Genomic DNA, 11,694 nt, shown 5'->3' on the forward strand with positions numbered 1-11,694 from the left:
TGACGTAATTTAAACACTTGGCGGGAACGATTACGTCATGCATTGGCAACTTCAGCCTGCGTAAAAGTGACGTAATGCTACGTAACAGCTTGAAAATGGCGGCTGTTTTTGTCCCAAAATACAAGCAAAAGAGGGCAAACTATTGCCCCGGCTTACGGCGCCGCGAAATGTGCGGCAATTTGCAGCAGGCGCAGTTTCGCATGCGCGCTGTTTAAAGCCTGTTTCCTACCGAAACAAATTATAGTTTCAACTACTTCCAAGTCAGCAATCGTGGAACATACAAATAATATGCAGTATTTTGCTTTTATGTTTGGCAATGAAATAAAAATTATTTGTTTGGCGTAACCGCAACATAAGAGGGCAGTACAAGCCTCTCCATGGGCCCTATTCTCGACTGCACAAATTGCCGGCAATTCAGGCAATTTTCCGGAAGTCTTTTCTGATTGGCTTTCAATTTTGGTCACGTGCTTCCGGTTGACAAAGCGGTTGTGTGTGCTGTCGTCATTTTGACGTTTCATGTCGTCTACGGACACCAGTTCTAAAGTTTGCCTTATTTCTTGTTACTAAAGGCGCATAATTCTTGGCCGGCAATGAAAAACAAGACTAAATGCAGTGGACATGACAACGTAAGCCTGTCTTTGCTATTCAACAACAATACCGCTTGCAATAAACACCCCCTCTGTGATTGGCTCAGAAGGCGTGACGTAATTTAAACACTTGGCGGGAACGATTACGTCATGCACTGGCAACTCCAGCCTGCGTAAAAGTGACGTAATGCTACGTAACAGCTTGAAAATGGCGGCTGTTTTTGTCGCAAAATACAAGCAAAATAGGGCACAATATTGCCCCGGCTTACGGCGCCGCGAAATGTGCGGCAATTTGCAGCAGGCGCAGTTTCGCATGCGCGCTGTTTATAGCATGTTTCCTACCGAAACAAATTATACTTTCAACTGCTTCCAAGTCAGCGATCATGGAGCATACAAATAACGCGCAGTATTTTGCTTTTATGTTTGGCAATAAAATAAAAATTATTTGTTTGGCGTAACCGCAACATAAGAGGGCAGTACAAGCCTCTCCATGACAAAGAGAACCCAATGCATGACATTTGTCCATACTCGTTCTAGTAAGCTGTTGGGTCACATGATCGAATTCAAGAGAAAAATAACAAAGAAAAGTGACTATTTGGTTCATTACAGCACTGATTACAGTCGAGCTTGACGAATGAGTGAATCGGCGACATCGGTGCGCTCCGCGGTTATCAGGCGTAGCGCTTCGCTGCTCTTTTGTGTCATAGAAGCGATGGTCGCAGCCGTCTTTTTCTGTGATCACGCCATAAACTTGTAACATAGCAGCAGACGATGTCGTGGCGGCGGTGGCGTCAGGCAAGGTGATAACGTAACAAAGCTTGCATTGAAGCAGAGAGCCCAGCTACGGTAAAAATAGATACGGTAAAAAAATTGTGTGATGTTCTTTAGCTCGACATCCGCCTTTCGCTCGCTTTTGGATCAACGTTACTCGATCGCCTTGTGGTGTTGACGTCAAATTTGACCTCCAGAAATGTGTTTTTCTTGTCAGCCTCAGCTACCGTCTTAATTTTTATAGTACATGCCAAGTGTTTTTATATCTTTCTTGCACAATATTTGATACCTTGGTAGCGATCTTTATGAGTGACTCGTCAAATTACACTGCATTTCGTCATAGCTATAGGTGCAGCACGTCACTGATTGCTTACGTCGTGCTTACGCAAAAAAACATGGGCGAAATGCCGGCAATTTGTGCAGTCGAGAATAGGGCCCCATGACAAAGAGAACCCAATGCATGGCATTTGTCTATACTTGTCCTAGTAAGCTGTTGGGTCACATGATCGAACTCAAGAGAAAAAGAACAATGAAAAGTGACTATATAGTTCATTCGAGCGCTGATTGCAGTCGAGCTTGACGAATGAGTGAATCGGCGACATCGGTGTGCTCCTCGGTCATCAGGCGTAGCGCTTCGCTGCTCTTATGTGTCATAGAAGCGATGGTCGCGGCCGTCTTGTTCTGTGATCACGACATAAACTTGTAACATAGCTGCAGACGATGGCGTGGCGGCGGTGGCGGCAGGGAAGGTGATAACGCAACAAAGCTTGCATTGAAGCAGAGAGCCCAGCTATGTTACTAAAAGCGATTGAAAGTGATAAATAGATACGGTAAAAAAAAATTGTGTGATGTTCTTTAGCTCGACATTCGCCTTTCGCTCGCTTTTGGATCAACGTTACTCGATCGCCTTGTGGTGTTGACGCCAAATTTGACCTCCAGAAATGTGTTTTTTTTGTCAGCCTCAGCTACCGTGTTAATTTTTATAGTGCATGCCAAGTGTTTTTATATCTTTCTTGCACAATGTTTGATACCTTGGTAGCGATCTTTATGAGTGACTCGTCAAATTACACTGCATGTCGTCATAGCTATAGGTGCAGTACGTCACTGATTGCTTACGTCGTGCTTACGCAAAACAACATGGGCGAAATGCCGGCAATTTGTGCAGTCGAGAATAGGGCCCTTGGTCTGTTTTTGACTGGATTTGTACCTGGCTCACTTTTGTTACGGAATCGTTGGTGGAAGATTGGGTATGCTCGAGAAACGGGGTCACGTGAGTGGCGATGTCACTTATGCCAGTAGCCAGTGTCGTGTGTGACTGACCCAACGCGCCCGATGGCTGTGCAGCTTCGGACGGCATAGTGCGCGCCGTACACACTGGTACTTCTATGCTTTGGTGTTCGATCTATTGTTTACCCCCACCATTCTTACTGCTATAAAAACAATGCGCACTACATTCAAGCCAAATAGCTTTCTGTAAGCTTATAATCCCCGTTTAATTTGCGTTGAATTTTGTCGGCCTCAGCCAATCACAAGCAGCTGCCAATAATTCGTTCTAAGGTCGTTGCGGAAACGTAACTTGGGCGTCGTATGCCTATTCTCGGTTTTCCTCATTATTTAGCTTATTATAGTGAAGTCTGCGTTAAAAGTGGTGTCACTGTTATTCAACCCAGGCAATCTTTTGTATGAATCGAACTTGAATTTTGTCTTCACGGCGACTTCAAGGTTATGCGAATGACTACTTCAGTTACTTTTGTTACTTTTGTTACTTCAGTTACTTCAGTTACTTTTGTTCAGTTACTTTTGAGGTGTGAATAGTGATCAGGTTCTTGTGAATGACTTCGCCTTACGCAGTGCTGGCCAGCGTCAGCTACAGAGCCTATAACGGAGCTGTCCTCAGGACTTCGGCGTGCTGCTGCTTGACGAATCCACTTACCGCATGAACGGGGGTACAGATCGACTGATCCATCATACACTAGAGGAGGGCTTCTCCGCCTTCACCGTACTGAGCGTCGCCCACCGTTTGCACACAGCGCTACATTGCGATAGGTTGGTCGAAATACGGTTAGGAAGACAAAGTCAGTACCAGTATGCCACCCACCCAGCACAACTTCGAGACCTGTTCGCATGGTGAACAGCTTCACGGTTGTTCGACAATGTGGATGTGTTGTAATTGGCTGAGCTGATGTGTGCTGGTACTGGTTCCTGAAATCAGTAAAAAATTAAAGCCGTTCCACTCAATGTGAAAGCTTTCGGAAGAGCAGAGCAGTGATTCGCCATAATGGGCTGTACCGCCGTTATCCGCTCACTGCTACCCCCCCCCCCCCCCCCCCCCCATGCATTTCAAATTTCCCTCCTTCGCAGTGCTCGCGCACCCCCTGCCTGAAACTGCGCCCCAGTGGGAGTTCTGTTCGCTTTGTGCTTCCTTTAATTTCGTATGCTGGAGCCTTTCTGCGTATATTCGAACGCGCAATTGTTTTCTTGCGCGGCTGGAGCCTTTCTGAGGCATTTCGAACGCGCCATTTTTTTTCTTACGCGGCCTCTTTTTTCGCTTACTATCGTAAAAACCAACCAAAAGAGCGTTCCAATTAAAGGAACGAGGGCGCTATAGGTTAATTGCGTACATTTTGCCTCAAACGTACCTATATTTTTTTTTTGCGCTGAACAATGGTGAGATGTATACGACGAGAGCCAACGGTTCACAAGTTTCATACATTACATACATTGTAGGGTTTTACGCGCCGACGCAAAACGTAGGGGAGGGCTCCGGATTAATTTTGACCACCTGGGGATCTTTAACGTGCGCCGAAATATCGTACACACGGGCGTTTTCGCTTTTCGCCTCCATCAGAAAAGCGGCCGCCGCGGTCGGGAATCGAACCCGCGACCTCGTGCTCAGCAGCGCAACGCCCTAGCCACTGAGCCACCGTGGCGGGTGGTTCACGAGTTTCGAACGCTTATGACTATATAAACCGCTTGGCTTTCGAAGCCTCTGGGGTACGCCGCGAACAGCGTTACCACGGGACGCTCTGTTGCTCTACTTGGGTCCTGCGAGCGAGCTACGACGATTTGGCGAGCGCCTAAAGTGCTCTGCACATAAAGAAGTTCTGGTGGGCAGGGATATAAGTACCGTATGGCACATAGGGCAGCCTGATGCCTTTGGCAACCGCGCACAACCAGTATCGGGTCGTGTGCGCTGGTGAAGTTTTGTTAACAGGTATTGAACATGTCGCCGCAGATTAAACAGTAATTAACCGAAACATTTTCGCATGCGTGGGAGGGTTCGCATCGTTTGTGGGCTTGCACAGGTGTACCCATCTTTCTTTATTGAAGCTGGCTGCTGGTTTTTTTCTGTCCAGCTTGAAGACGTCTTAGTTCCTTGCTGTATTTTCAGAATACTCGTCGTGAAAGAACGCAGCATTCCCGAATTCGGCACCATAGACGAGCAGGCCGCTAACCCTGACTCAGTTTTCCGAGCCATGGCACGTGCGGCAGGAAACGACCTTTCCAGATTTCAGGAAGACGTCCGTTTTTGACGCTGGTAATACGAAGAATTTGTGCAACAAGCTTCCAAGATGTCGCAGTCTGTTTTGTAATTTTGGGAATGCCGGCTTGTAAATTTGGTACATGTGATACTCCTTTATAGCTGCTAGCTGGTAATAACACTTAATGAGAGGTGTTTTATCGGCCAATTACTCGATACCACCATGCTCTGGAGGAACCTGGGGATAAGAAATTGCCCTTACCGTGCCGCTGCTGGCCTTGCTCAGCTGTTCGCAACCACTGCGTACGGTCTGTTCTTCAAAAAGTACAATGCAGAAGAGTTGCACAGGACCCTTCAGCGTAATCCTTAGCGAAAGCGTTCCTTTTTTTTCGCCGAGACTTCTGCAGATGTCGACTATAGCGTACAACCTCGACATCAGACTCAGTGCGGCAACCTGTTGCAGAATCAATATTCATGCTGCGGCGACATTGCCTCCAGAGTAGCTGAAGGCCAACCAAAGCTGCGAGCGATATTTTTAATGCACGCATTTTTTCGTTATACACGTGTTATAAAATAAGTCGGAAGCTAATGGGAATTGACCGCGCGCCGACTGTTCCTTCCGGCTTTTTTTCTGGTGCACTATATGATACAAAGCCAGACAAGTGCTTGTCTGTGTTTATTTTACAGCAAAACTGTATACCTCTACCCCTCAACGGTTTCATCGTCGTGGGCAAAAGCGATCTCCGTGGGCAAAAATGCCAAGGCGCCAAGGTTAGGCCTAAGACGCCGAGCTGATGCGTCAGTCTAGGCAGGCATACAAGCATCGGCAGGCAAAACAAGCATCGAAACCACGTCGTGAACAATGGGACCCCCCCCCCCCTCCTTTTGTTCCTGGGAATCATCTTTGGACGCTAGGCAGCAGTAGTGTCACTCGATAGACCAGTTCTTGTCGAAGATGTCGAGCGCATGTGTCAGGATATGCAAGTCCCAGCATTTGCCGCATCTTTGGGCACACTTCTGCTGCTGAAATGCTGTTACACGCGTTATCTTTGATTCGAATTCGGAACGACGTTAGTCGCGCTCAGCTGCAGAGACGCAGAGCAGGGAGGACAAGCTGAGCCTACCAGAGTGGACCGACTACAACGCATAAATAACAAAATGGCGGCGCCCATGAACCGTCGCAGTGTAAAGAAATGTCACTTAATGCGAGCTGACCAATGAACATGGCGGCGGCACGGAACAATAGGAGAAAAGAGTGCCGATAGTATGTACCCTTATCCAGTGGCACTATCCTAGCGCTACGGACAAGACCGCTGAAAAGGAGAGAAACATTTCATATCCTCCTCCATCGCCATTTGTAGCGGTCTGCGACAGCTTTGCTGGACATCCAATTTCACAAGGCGGGATGGCGACCAATTCTTTCGGATTCATGTCATGGATCAAAATGGTCTGAATGCTTATTTGTGTTTTATTCTTCCTGATATGCGGACGCTACTGAACGCGTAAGCAAAGGGTTAGGCCGGGTTCAGGCTGTTGCCGCAACATTGTCATTGACATTGACATTGTTTTTATTAAGTAGTTCGGTACAGTTTTTACAAAAACAGGGTTTTACAGAAGGAGGTCCCATGGAAAAAAATCCGACAGAGGGACCTCCCGTAATAACTTAAATAACTTAAAATAATAATAATAATAACGTAATAACTTAAAAATGACGCCATTTCACGTCTTAGCCAGCCGAAAGGCGTGACACGCCGTTTTTTGCGTCCATAGATCACGATATGGCTTTTGCATCGCTAGTCTGAGCATAGCCTTAGCTGCTGTAGGAGGATTTTGCGGACGATATCTGGGTGCACATTTGGTGGACGCCAGCTGGTTGCATGTTTTCGCCAACCTTGCCGTGTTTTTGCCAACCTTGCCAAGTAACAATTCCGCGTAAGAAAAACTTGCTTAAGCGCACCATCGAGTCAACAGAAGATGTGCACTTCCCGTAGAGTGCATCAGCAAAATCTAAACGCAGCCGGCCCAGAAACAGATGAAATAACAACGACGGCAGGCCGAGCAAGCGCTTATACAGAGGACGAACAGCAGGAAACCGCCTTGATAAGTAAGGGTAGAGTCATAGAGTTTCTTCGTAGGGTGCCTCGATGCCAGCGCCGCCGTACAGGGTGGAGACACCCTCTGAACGGTCCCGTGCCGCCGCAATTGGGTTAACGTGCTCAACACGCTGTTCTTTTCGTTTCCCTTAAGAACCAACAACGCGAAACACATAAGATGATTCAAACTTCGCCAGTAAATCGTGTTGCAGCGATAATTATAGCGTAGTTTTGATACAATGACTTGCTGGGGCGGCGAGCGAGTGACCCAAAATGTCAGCGTGAACGCAAACGTGTCTCCACCCTGTACGGCGAACGCGTAAATCGAGGCAACCTAAGTAAGGGTCAAACGCACCGCAAGCCGGTGGAGTGGCGTCGGAAAGACCTAACAGAGCCAAACAAGCGAAAAACAAATCCGACACGCGGAATAGCCGAGCCTCCACAGTTCCCGCCGTCCGTGCTTTGGACGCCGCATGTGTACACACAAACCACAGCGGGATTGTGATTATATATTGTCACAATTTCACTGTGCTTTCAAGTGCACATCTGCATTGGTTGTGCGCACAGTTTTGGGCCCACCTGAATAGTATTTCAGAAATAAATTGAAGCGGGCCTTTCTTGAGAATAGTTCCTCGACGTCCGGAGTTGGCTTCACCCATTGCGTGCAACAAGTAACTAGGACGCCATGCTGTCATCAGAATCACCGACAGGCTGTTCGTTTATCGGGTAGGTATTATTGCCTAGTAGGATAGCAGGTTCCTTGACTCATGTACATCAAAATCAGCTTGAGAGTTTGCCCGGAGCAGGCAATCAATGCTCGAGGTCACACGAGCGCGAAGGCCACGTGCTGGTAGAAGACATTATTAAGCATCCTCAAGGCGATGGTTCGCACACGTGGCGCCGAGATGTGTCTTCGAGGCCACCAGATCGGCAAGGTAGACTTCTGGTGAGACGCTAACCCGCTGCTGTGTAATGTAAACGTTATAGCAGACATATCACAAGTGACAAAGTTTTACCCTGGAAGCAGTGAAGAAGCCAGCCTGCATTTGTGTTTGAAAAATAGCAGAAATCCCCGACAGTATTTTTTACGGGCATGCCATAGGGTTGGTATAGTTCCGGCAGTGTAATGGGGTGGCCTTGTTTCCCATTTTTACGACAAATTGTTTCCTTCCAAAAATGCTCCAATCTGAACGTTTGTGCCCTTTCCCCCCATATATCTTGATGACCGAAGGCAGTTTTGCAGGAAGTGATGAGCGAGTGGTTTTTCTTTTTCAAAAGACGAACGTTTAAAGCGGCAGCTGTAAAAGGCTCGCGAAGGCTGACATCCTTTGCTTATTTCAGGTTTCGCCTTCCCTTGGGCGCAGAACACTATACCTGATAAAGCGGGAAAAAAACAATAACACAACTATACACCAGCGTTTCCAGGGCGTGTGTTTCCGCTTTTATCCCTCGCGCACAGCCTAGTTTTGTCAACTGGCCTGCAGCCGGTGCGAAAACTTGTTCAGCCATCCCAAAATGTAGCCGCACTATGTAGGGTGCAGCTTGTGTTTGTGCTTCTCCGTTGATTCTGCTCTGCCGTACCGTGTGGAACCCCCTTCTGGTGTTCCTCCGTGCCTCCAGCAGCCGCCCACCAGGACGCTCCGTGGCAAACAAGTCATGCATTACGCAGTAGAGGTAAGAGGCAACCGCGTCGCAACACGTTGTGTTGCTTGCAATACACTTCGCTAAATTGACATGGATATCGTCAATGTCAATTTAGCGCAGTGTTTTACAAGTATAGCTCTCACTTTGTGATGCTACTCCATTTTTGCGGACTCAGTACTGGCACATCTGAAGGCGAAATTTCCTGAAGCAGTGACATTAGGTTCGGCAAGCTAGTTGCTAATTTGGACGGAAAAGTTCAAAAGGAGGATTCACGCATTTATTGCTTTTACAAGGATGCACGCATTCTGTATTCACTTTGTGAGCTAAAACACTCGGACAACAACCCTTGTTGTGTTCGCAAGTCTCTGTAGAAAGTCCTAAACGCGCTATCTGAAAGGTGAAAAGCAGTTTTTTTAGTTCAAAACTTCCTTGAGTTTGCCCTAAGAGCGAAGGATCCTAGTTTAGTTTGTGTTATTCTATGGCTGAGTATGGTTTTTACTTTAGCGTATAGTCGTTTGAGCAGTTCATGGTAGAACTGCTGCAAAATGGCGTTCATCGACCAGACTAGGCGTGAGTATCCGGAAAACAACCGCTTGTACAGGATGCCTTTTGATGGACGTCGATTTTGCCAATGTGTCAAAGCTAGGCTTCCACGCTGCCTGTTCAACACGTCATGTACTATGCTATGGTGTAGCGGAACGGGTACAAGATACATGTAACATTCAAGTCAATACAACCTATGGTTTCAGCCTCCATGCATGGTAAGTCCTTCACTTCCGCTTTTAGGAGACTTAAGTTCTAGGCTTTCTTTTGACTCGAAAGTACGCATTGACAGAGCTCTGAAAACAGTGAGGTAGAACGGGTACCAAAATATTCGCAAAATTTCAACGTCGTGCAAAGGAATAGGGTCATCACTCAAGAAAATCTTTATGCTTTACACGGCCACTTAAATTTCTATTGTGCAAGTGTACAGGTTAAGTGGAGGAAACTGGCGCCAGGGTCTACATGCCAATATTTCAAAAGTGCTATGAAGTAAGCTGCCTTGCTTATTAATCTGATGAATCATGGTGGATCGTACTTTGCGCTCACCGTACAAGGTGGCTGCGTTTTGTTAAAGCACGTTCAACTTACAATTACTCTTCCAACCCTAACACGATCGTAGTGCTGCTGTCACAAAATCCAACTATTGCCATTGGTAATGACGTCAGCATACCCACTCACACATGCGCTTTCACAACTCACACGTTCTCACATCACAAAAGAAAGCTTAAAGGGGCCATGCCAAAAAATACAAGTTTGTTTTATTCAAAAGATTTCGTGTTCTCTTGTGCCCCCAGGGCTTGTCTGGCAGCAAACAATTCCATATTCACTGAGCAATTAATCAATTTAGGTTGAAGTTTTGAATTCTCCCGCGAAATTGTGTGTTTTCTGGACGCCTGCCATGAATTCATGATTAGGCTCTGCCGCGCCGCCGGCAGCCGATCGCGGAGGCCGTGGCTCTGCATCCTTGCTTACCGTCAGTCCTCACAGATGGCGCTGTACTCGGTGACAACTTAAGAACAGCACCGGAAGTTGCCGCTGTGCCTTATCACCGTAGCCGGATGTTTCTCCGCGAGGCGCAAGTAGGGCGTTACTGGGAATATTTTGAACATGGCGTGAGCCATTCCCGTGATTTTTTGGGCTTAATATGCTTTTAAACGACTCCAGTGACGACAAACAAACTGCGTGAGACAAGGCAGACGATATCACGCATTCATAGCAAACACCTTTCAAAACGCTAGCGCACTGACGTCACGGGTCCGGCGCTTTGGCGGAGTGATACACTACATGAGTTGGTGCCGTTCTTGAGTTGTAACCGAGTATACCATAGTCAGCCGCGGACCGTTGTCCGCCGTTGCTTTGTTTTTGACCGTATTCGCACCTGCCTTATTTCTGTTGCAGTAGAAAGTAATTGTTTCGTGAAACTAGGGGTATGCTCGATAAACAAGGTCACGTAAAACGATGTCGCTTACGCCAATGGGCCAGTCTCGTGTAAGACAACTCCAAAGCGTCGGACTGCTGTGCAGCTAAAACAAGCATGGTTGCGCCCATTACCAACTGCAGTGGGCATCGGTACTTCTATGTTTACGTGCATTTTCGTAACTTTAATTGTTTACCCCACCATTGTTACTGCTGTAAAATAAATATGCGTTACATTTAAGCGCAAATAGCTCGCTCGGCAAGCTTATAAGCCCTGTCTAATTTGCGTTTGCTTTTGCCGCCCCCAGCCAATCGCACAGCAGGGCATATGCCATCATAGGTTCTGTTGGGGGAAATGAGCTAGTGGGTCGCATGGCTATTCCCTTTTTCCTAATTATATAGCTTATTTGAGCGAAGTGTGCAGTAAGAGGGTTATCAGTATGATTCTAACGAGGCAATCTTTGCAATGAACCAAACTTGTGTTTTGTCTGCATGGCGCCTTTAAGTGCTCAGGGGATTTTTTTTTGCTTAACTGACAAGGTAGCGGGGGTAGCATATTTGTGTTCGAAAGCCGTAACACTATTGTATGAGTCTGAAATTGTTTCAAGAGATGGTATATATCTTAGTATATGTCTTTGGAGAAAGCCAAAAAGTTTAAAATGAAAAGAAAATCAAATTTCATCGCCACTTGTCAACGCAGTTGTCCTCACGAATAGAAGAGAATGCTTCTTACGGGCTGAAATGGACATTCATCGCGGCGTCGCTGCTGTCAGCAATCGAACTCACTCTAACAGTTCAAAGGCAGAGCTGTGGTCGAAGATGGCCTGTGTGCATCACCATCTGCGACGTCTTCTACGTTGTAAGTAGCTCGCGCAAATTCTTCTTGCTTCTTCACTACCCGGGCAGCAGACTTTCCAACCGACACTCTCAAGTTGTTGCGTCACTAGCCTCATGGTTCATGTTGTGCACGCGTTCGTGCGTGCGTGTGTGTTCGTGTGCGTACTTGTGTGTTCGTGTGCGTACTTGTGTGTGCGTATGCGCGTGTGTGTGTGTGCGTATGCGTGTGTGTGTGTGTGTGTGTGCGTGTGTGTGTGTGTGTGTGTGTGTGTGTGCGCGTGCGTGCATGCGTGCGCGCGCGAGTACAGAAAGGAAAGTCAGT

Source organism: Haemaphysalis longicornis, unplaced genomic scaffold, assembly GCF_048455015.1.
Source record: "Haemaphysalis longicornis isolate Haplotype H1 unplaced genomic scaffold, Haemaphysalis longicornis Haplotype H1 scaffold_5, whole genome shotgun sequence".
Lineage (NCBI taxonomy): Eukaryota > Metazoa > Arthropoda > Arachnida > Ixodida > Ixodidae > Haemaphysalis > Haemaphysalis longicornis.